This window comes from Erythrolamprus reginae, chromosome 2 (assembly GCF_031021105.1).
Source record: "Erythrolamprus reginae isolate rEryReg1 chromosome 2, rEryReg1.hap1, whole genome shotgun sequence".
Taxonomy (NCBI): Eukaryota; Metazoa; Chordata; class Lepidosauria; order Squamata; family Dipsadidae; genus Erythrolamprus; species Erythrolamprus reginae.
The window spans coordinates 262,691,320-262,705,937 of NC_091951.1; the positions used below are offsets into that span (position 1 = coordinate 262,691,320).

The 14,618-nt window shown below is 37.8% G+C and overlaps 1 protein-coding gene across 4 annotated transcripts in view; it reads left to right on the forward strand.

Moving 5' to 3' along the window:
• Positions 1-14,618, forward strand: part of BNC2 (basonuclin zinc finger protein 2) — a 556,729-nt gene that overhangs the window by 51,480 nt on the left and 490,631 nt on the right. The window lies entirely within an intron of this gene.

Sequence of the window (14,618 nt, forward strand, 5' to 3'; positions counted from 1 at the left end):
AGGAAATAGTATAAGGGCAGACTAGATGGACCATGAGGTCTTTTTCTGCCATCAGTCTTCTATGTTTCTATGTTTCTATCAGTTTAAACAATCACAGAACATTTCTGTATATATTAAAGCCAATAGCCCCAAAAAAAGAAAAAAAAGTACAAGCCAACATAATTTTTTGTAAATAAAGACATTGTAAAAATTGTTACACTGTCTTCATGGTATTTTGGTTTCTTTTCTTTTAATGGTTTGCTTGGTTTGTTTTTTTACTCTTCTTTTCTCCTTTCATAAATGTTCTGCTTGCCTGGGTAATGCTGAAACCAGTCAACAGTAATATGTGAAATAAGCTCTGAGGGGACCCAGAAAGGTCACACAATTAGACCTGATTTTAATTCACAGAGCCTCCGCTTGCCACTGTCTCTTTACATTGCTGCTTATTACCTACTGTGAACTGGAGTGAATTTTAAGTGTGAGACGTAAATTTGCAAGATGCAAAGACTGAATTCAAATCAAGAAAGTTGAGGTTAGTTCTCAAGTTACGTTGCTTTACCTGATGTAATTTACTTGCAGTTAACCCAATTAAAATATTGCACTAGTTGTATCCAAAAATATTTGGTACCATCTTTGGAGTCATGCCTACTAATTCTGTCTAAAGTAACGATTTTTATGCTATACTTTTATACTTTTCATTTAACATTTTGAAATAAAATACAGGCCAAATAAATTAGATCTAGTTCATTAAGACTTTGTTTTGTGTTATTACAACTTGTTTATTTAGATTTATGGTACATACCATCAAATCCTACCGCCATAATTTACGGTAGGTTGGAACATTCAGTATTTGAGGATATGTCTTTCTATCCATGATCTATGATCCTAAAAACTAACACATGTGCCTAATTTTATAGAAAATAATGACATAGCATACCGATAGTAGAGGATTTACGTAACTACAGTTTGGCAGTGTTTTCTATATTATACTGGCTGACCTAATGGCCTTAAGGGGCAAATGTATACTGTGGTTCTCTATATATGATTTAATCTCTTAACAAAAACATGCATAATATGACTATCTTATCCTGGGATCAACTAAAATCTTTCTGGCTACAGTACTACTGTAAACCATTGCCATATACAAGGCCATATAATCCCTGTCTTCCTCCTAGAAAGATTATATTCAGCAAATGTTAGGTTTATTAGAGTTCTGTTTGAAGATGGAGGTGACAGTGTGTTCCCTTCACACACATATTGAACTGTAGTTTCCATAATTCATAATAGGTCTGGCAGAACAGTCAGAATAGAAATTGTTCCCCAATAAAGAATACCCTACGAGACTAGACTTTCAATCCTGGGCCTAGAAAGTTTGGAACTAAGACGCCTTAAACAAGATCTAAGTATTGCCCACAAGATCATATGCTGCAACGTCCTGCTTGTCGGCGACTACTTCAGCTTCAACCACAACAACACAAGAGCACACAACAGATTTAAACTTAATATTAACCACTCCAAACTTGACTGTAAAAAATAGGACTTCAGTAACCGAGTTGTCGAAGCATGGAACTCATTACTGGACTCCATAGTGTCATCCCAAACCCCCAACACTTTACCCTTAGATTATCTACGGTTGACCTATCCAGATTCCTAAGAGGTCAGTAAGGGGCGAGTACAAGTGCACTAGAGTGCCTTCCGTCCCCTGTCCTATTGCTCTCCTATATCTCCTATACCTGTCTTCTATTCCTATATCTCTTCTTCTATTCTTTCATTGATATGTTCTATTACTATACCTTCTTTTCTATTATTTCTTAGATATATTTTACTATGAGTATCTCCTCTATAACCTTCATCGTGTATTTTACTATGTGTATATAGATATATACCCACTAAAACCCTCATTGTGTATTGGACAAAATAAATAAATAAATAAATAAACAAACAAACAAGGAAGCAAGCAAACAAACAAACAAACATACATACATACATACATACATACATACATACATACATACATACATACATATATATATATATATATATTTGTTTTCGTAGATTTTCACGGGTACAGGTATGACGGTCTTGGTATATTCGGGTTTCTTCCCGTGTAGGATTTGGAAATTTCCAAATCCTACAAGCTCAGGTCTCGCAGTCTTCGCCTGAGAAAAAGGACAGAAACACCAGCCTGAAGATGATGAGTGAGACCTCATCGAAACGTCGCCAGAAATTTCCAAATCCTACACGGGAAGAAACCCGAATATACCAAGACCGTCATATATATATATATATATATATATGTATAAAATAATAAAGCTCAACTCTATTGCATTAAATGAAACATCACCCCAAATATCTGAAACCTTAGTTGGATTTTTTTCTCTTAGAGTGTGTAACTATTTATTTGGGTTCACTGAGAAGTCAATCTCATTCTATGGCTTACTCATAAGTAAGTATATATATATGTTTATATGATGTTCACATCTTTGTGAATGATGTGAAACAGTCGCTTTCATTAACATACTGATAGTGCTTGGTTGCATGGAGCACATGCCATAATTGTGTTTATATGACGGCTTGTGCTCTGTGTCTAAATAAACAGAAGTTTTGGAATTGCAGTGATAAGCCAGTGAAGTATTGGTTTCCCGGTTGTGAAATGTTATGTGTAAAGGATAACCTTTTTTTGTTGTTGTTAAGGTCTAAGAGTAAAAAAAGCTTTTAAAACCTTCGAGTCACTTAGAGTGAAACCATGCAATGCAAAGTTTAGTATTGCCAGTAGATAAAGATCCATCATTCAAACAGTAAGTCTCAACTTTATGAAAGAAAATTTGGGACAGGAAAAATGAACTGCTCAGTCCAGTTTACATTTGTCACTGCTGACTAGCTTTAAAAAAATGTATTATCCGTGTATGGCAGGCAGTTGGTTCCAGCTGCAGGGGATTTACTGCACCAAGCAAGGGCAGGAAAGCTTGGAATGCGTTCTGTTTCATCAAGAGTCTGTCCCTTGTCATAAGTTGTAACATAAAGAAAGCACCACGAATAAATCAGTGTTGTCTTTTATAAACTTTAGAAAACTCTTCAAAGAAGAAACAATCAGAGAATGGAGTTTGGAATAGGGGAAATGTAGAAAAGAGTGAACTTGCTAAGCAGGTTGAAGTTTCATGTTATTTGAAAGATCTTACAGAAGAAATAACAAAAATTCCATTAAGTCGGTTAAGCAATACTGGAGTAATTTTATAGTTGGATTCACATACCACATTATGTCATGATTTCCTTACCTTTTGTTTGATGAATAAGCCACAATGGCTAAGTTTTCACACATTCATATACAAATCATGGCTTGGAGTGTCTGGATTCTCAAAACATGGTAAACCAAACCTTCCTTATGCAATGGGAATCAATTGAAATCATTTATTCTAATAAATACAGAATTTAACAGAGTTGGAAGGATCTTGAAAATATTTTAGTCCAACTCCCTGCTCATGCAAGTGTAGATCATATACAGGTGATCCTCAATTTACAACAGTTCTTTTAGTGACTATTTGAAGTTACAACAGCACTGAAAAATTTATGACCGGCTATGACTGTTTTCCTATTTATGACCATTGCAACTTCCCCATGCTCACATGATCAAAATTTAGATGCTTGGCAACTGATTCTTCTATGACATTTATGACCTGAGGCCATGTGATCACATTTATGCAAAGCAAAGTCAATAGGGAAGCAAGATTCACTTAACTGTGTTACTAATTGTAGTGATTGACTTAACAACTTTGTCGGAAAAGGTGTTAACAACTGTCTCATTTAGCAACAGAAATTTTGTTTATTTGTGGTCATAAGTCGAGGACTATCTGTACCCTTCCGGACAAATGACTGTCCAATCTCTTCTTAAAAACTTTCAGTATTGGAGCATTCACAGCTTTATAGAAGCACATTAATTTTTCTTACTGTCAGGAAATTTCTTCTTGGTTCTAGATTGGATCTCTCCTTGTTAAATTTCTATCCGTTATTTCTTGTCTTGCTCTCACATGCTTTGCAAAATAGCGCCCGGCTGTTTCAGAAGGTTACAGCCGGGCGCCGCTGCCCAGCAGAGCACCGTTTTTACAATAGGCAGTGGCGTTTTTGGCTGATCTGGAGGAGCTTTGACATCATGAAGACATCCTTCCTGGTCGGCCGAAACGTGGCCTTCAGGAAGGATGTCTTCGTGACGTCAAAGCTCCGCCCATGGAATTCCCTATTGGCATTCCCTACCTCCGTTTCAGCCTCCAGATCGGCCGAAAATGCCACTGCCGATCGCAAAAACGGTGCTCCGCCGGGCGGCACCGCCCAGCTGTAACATTCTGAAACAGCCAGGCGCTTCTCGGCAGCCTCTGGAACCCGAACCCAAACTTTTGCCGAACTTCCGGGTTCGGCGTTGAGGAGAACGCCGAGAAGCCTCCCGTCTGTTTCAGAAGGTGACAGCTGGGTGGCGGTGCTTCTCGGCGTCCTCCCAAACCCGAAAAGTTCGGGAGAACGCCGAGAAGCCCCCCCGGCTGTTTTAAAAGGTGACAGCCAGGCGGTGGCGCCCAGCAAAATGCCATTTTACGATCTGCGTGTGTTCGTAAGCCGGAAAAAAGTTCGTAACAAGAGGCAAAAAGTTTCCGAACCCCAGGTTCGTATCTCGAGATATTCGTATCATGAAGGGTTCGTATCACGAGGTACCACTGTATTATCATATCACCCCTAGTCTTTCTCTTTGTTATACTAGACATACCCAGTTCCTGAAACCATTCGTCATATTTTTTAGCCTACTGTCTCCTAATAATCTTTGTGGCTCTTCTCTGCATCCTTTCTCAGGTATCAAGACTTTTTAGTATCATGGTGACCAAAACTGGAAGAAGTATCCCAAGTGTAATCTTACCAAAGCACATAAAGTGGTACTAATACCTCATGTGATCTTGATGAAGTCTTCCTCTTCCAAAGTAATACATATTATAGGGAAAAATGATTATAGACAAGGTGACATGTCAGGCTGCACCTACAGTGTGCAGAGGGGGTAATTCCGCTGTATGATATAGAAATCACTAGCAAGAAGCACATAGTTGTTATGCTGACTTTAATGGAAGCTGAAGCCTTAGCTATGGTTTGTAAGTTGCAGATTGGACTAACTTCCTAGAATGCATCCTCAGTAACATCAAAACAGTCTATATGCAAGTTGTCACCTATCTTACTCATTTATTGCGACAGGAAGTTCCAGGGGAACCTATAGCAATTATGTGCCATTTTCCAGGTTCTGGACTTGGCATTGTTCCCAGCTAACTATATAATTTCTTGAGTGGGCCCGACTGTGTTTCCTGAGATGAGCCATTCTGGGACATAATTTTCTCAAAAATTGGATAAAGCCTTGAGTTACTAGCTAATTCAATCTTTCCTCTGGATAACAAATCGTATTGTGAGATAATAATTCATATCACAAGTGGCTTCATTACTGTTTTGTGCAGAATATGAAAAAAATGATCCATGATGTGCTTGTATATACAGTATGCCTTACTTGAATCTAGTCTGGATACACTGTGATTTATAAAGTCAAGATTGAATATAAGATATGTTCTTTGGAATTTCTCATTTATCTAGATTTTAACTTGTCCAAATATTTCAGGTTAGTTAACAAGCCAAAGTAACAAGTAAAAAAAGGAGCTAACATGCATTTTAAGTTTTATTTATCATGGTTTGGAGAACTTTATTTATTCTTTCACTTGTTTATTGCATTTGTATATTGTTAAATATGCAAATGAATCTGCCATGAACTGCTAGAAATTTACAAATTAAAACATTCACAGCACATTTAGGAATTATACAGTGAAACAGCAGTAACAATTATAAGTTTAAAATTATAAACTTAATTCTTTTTTAAATTATTATTATTATTATTTAAATTTTATACGTAAATGGTAAAATGAACAAGCAAATAAACATAAATAAAACAGTAAATAAAACAAAACATATGAATACAAACATTTGGGGAAATCGGAGAGTTTTTCCTTATAACTTAGTGTTCTTTTATTAACGCATTGCTTTGCTTTGCTTATACTTTAATCTGTTTTATGGAAGTTTATAATTTGTTTATTTTATCATTGTTCTTTTCTCTAGCCAGTCATAAAGGTTTCCCCATATCTTATAATACTGAGTCTTCTTTCCCTTCTAATTTTTTGGACATCCTGTCTATCTCGGCACATTCCAGCACCTTTTTGATTATCATGCCTTCTTCCAGTGTTCTATCAGATTTCTATTGTTGCGCGTAGGCTATCCTAGCAGCAGTCAAAATATGAATGGCCAAATATCTTCTTTTTTTATTATTATTTTTTTAATTAAATATGCCCAATAAATATAATTCTGTTTTTTCCCCCAATTCTTCCTTTATTTCTTTTAACCAATCTGCTATTTTGTTCCAACAATTCTTAGCCTCTGCGCAAGTCCACCATTGGTGGTAGAATGTGCCTTTTTCTTTTTTACATTTCCAACATAGGGGTGAAAATTTCGGGAACATTTTAGAAAGTCTTTCCTATGACAGGTGCCACCTGTAAAACATCTTATACTGGTTTTCCTTGCATGTGATCGGTTTTGTCATCTGCCAGTTGTAAATCCAGAGTTTTTCTCACTTTTCTAGTTCAATTGCATATCCGAAATTTCTTCCCCAACTTATCATATTTTCTTTTACAATTTCCACTTCTGTTTTGTATCGAATTAAGTATTTGTATATTTTACCGATTAATTTTTCATCGTTCCCTAAGAGAGTCTTGTCCAGGTCTCCCCTCTCTACTTGAAAGCCATGTTCTCTTTTTAATTATAAACTTAATTCTAATAATCCTGGTGGAACCGTTATCTTGCAATACAATGAATATAGTGTAGCACCTACCCCCCTCCTTAATGAATGAAATATTTTAAGAAATATTAAAAAGGCAGAATATTATATTTCTCTGGATGAGAAAATGGAGAAACATGTTTTTAGGCAGGAAACAGACTCAACCCTAGTAGCCCCCACCTTTGTCAATGGGCCATTAATGAATGGACCCAGCTCACTCATTCTCCCCTCACTTTTGTCAATGGGCAGTCTATTCTACATAACAAACATCTACAGGAAGAACCATAATAGGAATCCCAAATCTACCTCACCTGAGAAGATTCTATCAGCCAAGTGTGGTGGGACCACAGACAAAGTCTATAGAGTTAGCTAAGACCCTTGTCCCCTGGGAGTATGATAGCCAATGGGATACATTTCTTATACAGGAACAAGAAACTCTTAAGGTGGGGCCCAACAGAGGGCTAAAACTCAGGCACTCACAGCATCTCTTCCCTTCTCTTCTTTTTCAACATCTTCGAGGCATGTGATTCAGGGGTGGGTTCCTTTTACGTTATCCTACCAGTGCGCATCATGATGTTTCATGTCCCGGTACAGGTGTGTGATTTTAGTTTTCTATGGTGTGCATGCTCAGAGGGACGATTTACTTCTGTGCATGCTCAGAGAGCTGAAAAATAGCCAAAAATTAGGGGAGAAAAGATGGCGGTGTGCACGGACCACCATGGACAACTGGCCATCACGCCTACATTACATAATTGGCAGGCTACTACCAGAGCACCGGCATTGGACTGCACCAGTAGAAACCCACTTCTGATGTGATTCCCCCTTTTCCCCAGGACCTCAGACGATTCAATTCAATTCAATTTATTAGATTTGTATGCCACCCTTCTCTGAGGATTCAGAGCGGCTCACAACAGGACAATACACAATATACAAATCCAATGGTTAAAAAACAGTTTAAAACCCTTATAAAAATAATCATACAACTCAAACAAACCATACATAAATTATAATAGCTAAGGGGTATATTAATTTCCCCATGCCTGGTGACATAGATGAGTTTTCAAGAGTTTACAAAAGGCAAGGAGGGTGGGGGCAGTTCTGATCTCCGGGGAGGGAGAGTTGGTTCCAGAGGGCTGGGGCCACCATAGAGAAGGCTCTTCCCCTGGGTCCCGCCAGACGGCATTGTTTAGTTGTCGGCACCTGGAGAAGGCCAACTCTGTGGGACCTAATTGGTCGCTGGGATTAGTGTGAAAGAAGGCGGTCCCGGAGGTATTCTGGTCTGATGCCATGTAGGGCTTTATAGGTGATGAGGTCCTGCTGTCCACCATTAAGCCAGCTTTCCAAACAGCCTCCATGCTTCCAGTGTCTTTTTCCCCATTTGAAACCGAATGCAGAAAAGATATTTCTTACAACAATAGGAACTAGGAATAATAGGAACAATAGGAATATTAATAGTCAGTGGTGAGTAAAAGTCTTCCACTGTCTTCCATTTTTGCCCATCTTTCAGAATGCTATTTAAAAAAAGAACAGCCTGTTCCTGAAGACTGGGGCCATAAAATGAAAAACTGCTGACCTTGGCCTCCTTCATTTCATAGAAGTGGGGAACAAGCAATACTCTGCAAGTATATATTAACTGTACTTTCCTATCTGTGCTATGGATATAATAAAACTAGACTGCTTGTATAGGCCATTCGTAAGGATCTCTGAAAATGTGTAAATGGTTTGTACCCTCAGAGCACTGTAACTACTTTTGTGTTATTAAAAGTATGCAGCTAAACTATGTTAGAATTACAGAAATAAGCACCATAAAGACGAACTCTTTTCCTGGGATTTTGAATTCAGCTTACATGCCAGCAAACAGTTAGTACAGAAAAGCTTTTGGCATAGTGCCATCATGAACTAGTAAACTTAAAGCATCTGTAAAAATTTAAAGGGAATATCAGTTTTCTCCCAGACTCCAGCCAAAGACTGATGAGGTGCAAACGATGACACCCCCACAATCCTTCTCTACCCTAGCTGTGGAAGGAAAGATTGCAAGATGAGTAAAACACTGAGGCTTTTAATAATAGGATTTTTGGGAAAGAGGAGGCGGTGTTGTCATATTGCTAAGAAGAATCGATGTTCGAACAGCAGCAATATTTCCTCTTCCCTTTCAAACAATAGAAAAGCGAACAAATCATGGAATGCTAGTGACTTTTAAAATCTATTTTCAAATGTAATGACTTTATTGGTATTTATAATAATAGATGACAGGAACATTTCCTTGTTTGAATCTCTTAAGTAGGGGTGGCTTTCCTTCCCACCATTTTAAGAGAAAGAAATAAAATTGGATGAAGAAACTTGATTTGTTCTAAAGAACGCAACACATCTGGGGCGCGCGATCTGCTGTCTCTTAACAACAGATGGTGCTTTAGGCTGGCAACTAATCAATAGTTTTTGTCTTTTTGTGTTGTCCACAAATTGGGCTAAACAAGTATGGAAAAGCAGGAAAAAAAAGTTTTGTTATCCCCAATACAACACACAGAATCTCTCTCTCTGAATCGTAGTCCCCTTTCCTTTTTTTCTTCTTGTTTATAGGAAATGTTGCTTCTACCTGGCAACACCTGAAGGCTTTAATGCCAAATTCATCACACTTGAAAAAATATGTGTTTAGGGGCAGAGGTGTGGTATCTTCAAGTGGCTGCTTCTTGTCATAACTCGTATGGCATTAGCCTTGCTAAGCAGGGACAAGAAGTGACACTGTACAATTTGAAGTGCCTCAAGGGCACTCAGTCATCCCTCCTACACAGTACAAATGCACACTGTATGTTGTGTCTTTATGCCAAGATGCCGTTCTATCAAAAGTCACAGAAGATAACAGATTTTAGGCTACCGGATTTTGCTATTTTTTTTTTCCTGCTCTTTTTAAGAAAGAGAATGTGATAGTTCAGCCCAAGGCCAAAGTAACATCATGTACAATAACTTTGTTCATCATTTCTATCCAGTCTTACCTTGAATGGACAAATATTTTTGTGATGGGGATAGGAAAAATATGAAGGTGGTTTAGAAACATAGAAACATAGAAGACTGACGGCAGAAAAAGACCTCATGGTCCATCTAGTTTGCTCTTATACTATTTCCTGTATTTTATCTTACAATAGATATATGTTTATCCCAGGCATGTTTAAATTCAGTTACTGTGGATTTACCAACCACGTCTGCTGGAAGTTTGTTCCAAGGATCTACTACTCTTTCAGTAAAATAATATTTTTTCATGTTGCTTTTGATCTTTCCCTCAACTAACTTCAGATTGTGTCCCCTTGTTCTTGTGTTCACTTTCCTATTAAAAACACTTCCCTCCTGAACCTTATTTAACCCTTTAACATATTTAAATGTTTCAATCATGTCCCCCCTTTTCCTTCTGTTCTCCAGACTATACAGATTGAGTTCATTAAGTCTTTCCTGATACGTTTTATGCTTAAGACCTTCCACCATTCTTGTAGCCCTTCTTTGGACCCGTTCAATTTTGTCAATATCTTTTTGTAGGTGAGGTCTCCAGAACTGAACACAGTACTCCAAATGTGGTCTCACCAGCGCTCTATATAAGGGGATCACAATCTCCCTCTTCCTGCTTGTTAGACCTCTAGCTATGCAGCCAAGCATCCTACTTGCTTTTCCTACCACCCGACCATACTGCTCACTCATTTTGAGACTGTCAGAAATCACTACCCCTAAATCCTTCTCTTCTGAAGTTTTTGCTAACACAGAACTGCCAATGCAATACTCAGATTGAGGATTCCTTTTCCCCAAGTGCATTATTTTACATTTGGAAACATTAAACTGCAGTTTCCATTGCTTTGACCATTTATCTAGTAAAGCTAAATCATTTACCATATTACAGACCCCTCCAGGAACATCAACCCTATTGCACACTTTAGAGTCATCGGCAAATAGGCAAACCTTCCCCTATGTCACTCACAAACATATTAAAAAGAATAGGACCCAGAACAGACCCTTGTTTATATACTAAACTGGCCCTTTGTTCCAACTGGCTCAGTGTAGTTACTCAGATGGGGCTGAAATAAAAGGTCCAACAACTCTCACTGTTTGGCATGTTGAACAGAGTTGCTTAAAATTGTAATTCAGAATAACAAGAGGTTTCCTATTTTGGTGTCGCTGGAGAAGCACGAATTGAATTAAAAATCCACTGCAAATGATACATGGGATCTTCCTGCAAAGTATGGCCCCTTACTATTTTATTATTATTATTATTATTATTATTATTATTATTATTATTATTATTATTATTTATTGGATTTGTATGCCGCCCCTCTCCGCAGACTCGGGGCGGCTAACAACAGTAACAAAACAGTATAATCCAATACTAAAAAAAAGTTAAAACCCATTATATAAAAACCAATCATACATACAGACATACCATGCATAAAATTTTAAAGGCCTAGGGGGAGAGTGTATCTCAATTCCTCCATGCCTGGCGGCAGAGGTGGGTTTTAAGCAGCTTACAAAAGGCAAGGAGGGTGGGGGCAATTCTAATCTCAGGGGGGAGTTGGTTCCAGAGGGCCAGGGTCGCCACAGAGAAGGCTCTTCCCCTGGGTCTCTCGCCAAACGACATTGTTTGGTTGATGGGACCTAACTGGTCGCTGGGATTCGTGCAGCAGAAGGCAGTCCCGGAGATAATCTGGTCCAGTGCCATGAAGGGCTTTATAGGTCATAACCAACACTTTGAATTGTGACCGGAAACTGATCGGCAACCAATGCAGACTGTGGAGTGTTGGTGTATCATGGGCATATTTGGGAAAGCCCATGATTGCTCTCGCAGCTGCATTCTGCACAATCTGAAGTTTCCGAACACTTTTCAAAGGTAGCCCCATGTAGAGCCCCATGTATTTTAAATTCTTTGACTTCCTAAGCTTGTCTGCTTTATGGATCCTTTAAAAAAAATTTGGGATGTAAGAAAAAAATTTGGGATGTAAGAGAGAGAAAAAGAGTCAACAGGGGATAAAGTCCTAGAATGTAAACTTTAACAGGACTGATGCTGGATGCATAAGGGCAACATATGTAAAGTTATGAGTATGAAAAGACAAGTAAAGAATTAAAGATTAATGGCCTTTTTCCAGGAGACAGTGTAGCAATAATTGTACATTGAGAGTGTCAGACACACACTTGTTGTAACTGCTGTGTGCGAAGTGTATAAAAGCCAACTGCCTCTATTTTCCTGACATTTTCTTTGTATATATAAACTAGAAGTAAGATGATAAAAATGCTGTGTAGAAATGAATGAGCATTTGCTGTTTATCTAAGATTACAAAGGCTCTGAGTTCTCTTTTTTTTCCAGAGATATTGAAGATATTTTTTCTAAACTAATTTAGGCCTTGAAAAAGTATTTCTACTCCCCGAGAATAGTGTGGAAGTGATTTTTTGTTGTTGTTCTTGGCTTAGGAAATAGTACTTGGCCAAATGGGGATCAACTATTTCAGTGGTGGGTTTCAAATTTTTTAAACTGGCAGTTCTGTGGGTGTGGCTTTGTGGACTTGGTATGGCTTGGTAGGCATGGCTTGGTGGGTGTGGCAGGGGAAGGATACTGCAAAATCTCGATTCCCTCCCCACTCCAGGGAAGGATACTGAAAAATCCTCATTTCTTCCAAATCAGCTGTGACTCGGGAGGCAGAGAATCGATGGGGGCAGGACCAGTCAGTGGTGGTATTTACTGGTTCTCCAGATTACTCAAAATTTCCACTAGCAGTTCCCCAGAACTGGTCAGAACCTGCTGAAACCCACCTCTGACCTATATCCCCAGAATCTGTGTATGAAAAAACTGGTGTTGAGAGTTTAGGAGGCCATTTCAGCAGTCATGTTTAGGGTAAGAAGATGCTGCAGATTGTAAGCATGGTTTTCCACACGAATAGAGCCGGGGTGGCGCAGCAGGTAGAGTGCTGTACTGCAGGCCACTGAAGCTGACTGCTGACCTTCAGATCAACAGTTCAAATCTCATCACTGGCTCAAGGCTGACTCAGCCTTCCATCCTTCCGAGATGGGTAAAATGAGGACCCGGATTGTGGGGGCAATATGCTGTCTCTGTTAAAAAGTGCTATTGCTAACATGTTGTAAGCCGCCATGAGTCTAAGGAGAAGGGCGGCATAAAAATCAAATAAATAAATAAATAGCTGGGAGTAAAGCTCTTTGCAGGAGGAATAAACTGGAATATTGTCTCCTACTTAGCTTTAGATTTATTAAAAATAAAGAAGACTAAAAAGTCAGGCAGCATTGGAGCAGTCATGCTTAATATGACTTAGAGACCAACTAGATTATTTCATCCTTCAACGTGTAATGCTTGGGAAAGAAAAAAAAACCCATTGCAGGTTGCCCTCGACTTAAAAACCAGTTGCTTAGTAAATGTTCAACATTATGATGGAGTCTTCAAAGGCTAACTATGCCCTGTATTTGCAGCTATTTGAAGTGTCCAGTGGTCATGTGATTATGATTTCATTACAATGTTTTTTGCTAAAACCAATGCTTACATTTGGGGTTTGGCAAAAATGTCTCAGAGAAAACAATTGGTTTGTTTAATGATTTTAGTGTTCAATTCATGATTGTGGCATTCATATAACAATTGCCGAAAAAGTAATAAAAACTGGGTCCAGTCCCTTCACAACCCATAATATTCAGGATTCATTATAGTCATAAGCCAAGGACTTCCTGAACTGTTAAGTAGTTACAGAATAAATAGTACATTGTGGAATATTATATAATTTTTGTAGGATAACAAATGGGATAGTAAGTCTTCATATCTTTTCAATGAAGCAAGGAATGAGTATGGAATTTTGCCTTATGTTGAATTCTTTGGTTTATTGTATCTCTGTTAATTCTATCATATGTTTTTATGCTGGAAGATAATTTATTACATATATTTTATGTATGTTGCAATGTTTCTGTAGAAGCAATTATCATTTAAGTAAGCATTGAGTATTTTTTAGTCATTAAGGAACCAATAATAAAATTTATCAGGTTATATTTTGGAGACGAGAAGAAAATGCTTAATTTACTTGTTCGGTTCTAGTATAGATCAATCAATGTTTTAAAAAGTGTCCTTGCCTGGATATAGAGTGTCCAACAACTTTAGTTATAAATTTGCAAACTGACTTTGGCACTGTTCAGTACTGTGGGTTTTCCACAGTTGGAAAGCAAATGGTAATGTTGACTTAAGTATTAAACACAGTGGATGTGTTATTTGCTAGTAAGTATCACTTTTTAATTCACCCACAATTTCCTTGACTTTCAAATGTCATTTCAAGGGGAAAACAGTTCTAGAGAGTAATCCAACACAACATTCAGATGTTCCCTTTTCACAATAGTTGATATAGATAAAAATCACTATTCATAACAAGTTTCATCATTTATTTGCTGCTGTATCATTTTAACTCCTTTCTGATACATACAGAATAATGATATGTTGGGTTTTTTCCCCCTACCACTTTATCTGTACCTCTTAAGATCACAAAAAATAATTAATGGTTTTGGTGACATTTCTGTTGGCTTAGTTTAAAATATTGTAATAAGGATTTTAGAATAGGACTGAGTCTATATGTTATTTATTATTTATTATTATTTATTGATTTTGTCCAATACACAGTGAGGGTTTTATTTATTTAGTTATTTAGTTATCTATCGATCGATCGATCGATCGATTGATTTGATTTGATTTGATTTGTATGCCGCCCCTCTCCAGAGACTCGGGGCGGCTTTTAGTGGGTATACACATGGTAAAATACATGATGAAGGTTATAGAGGAGATACTCATAGT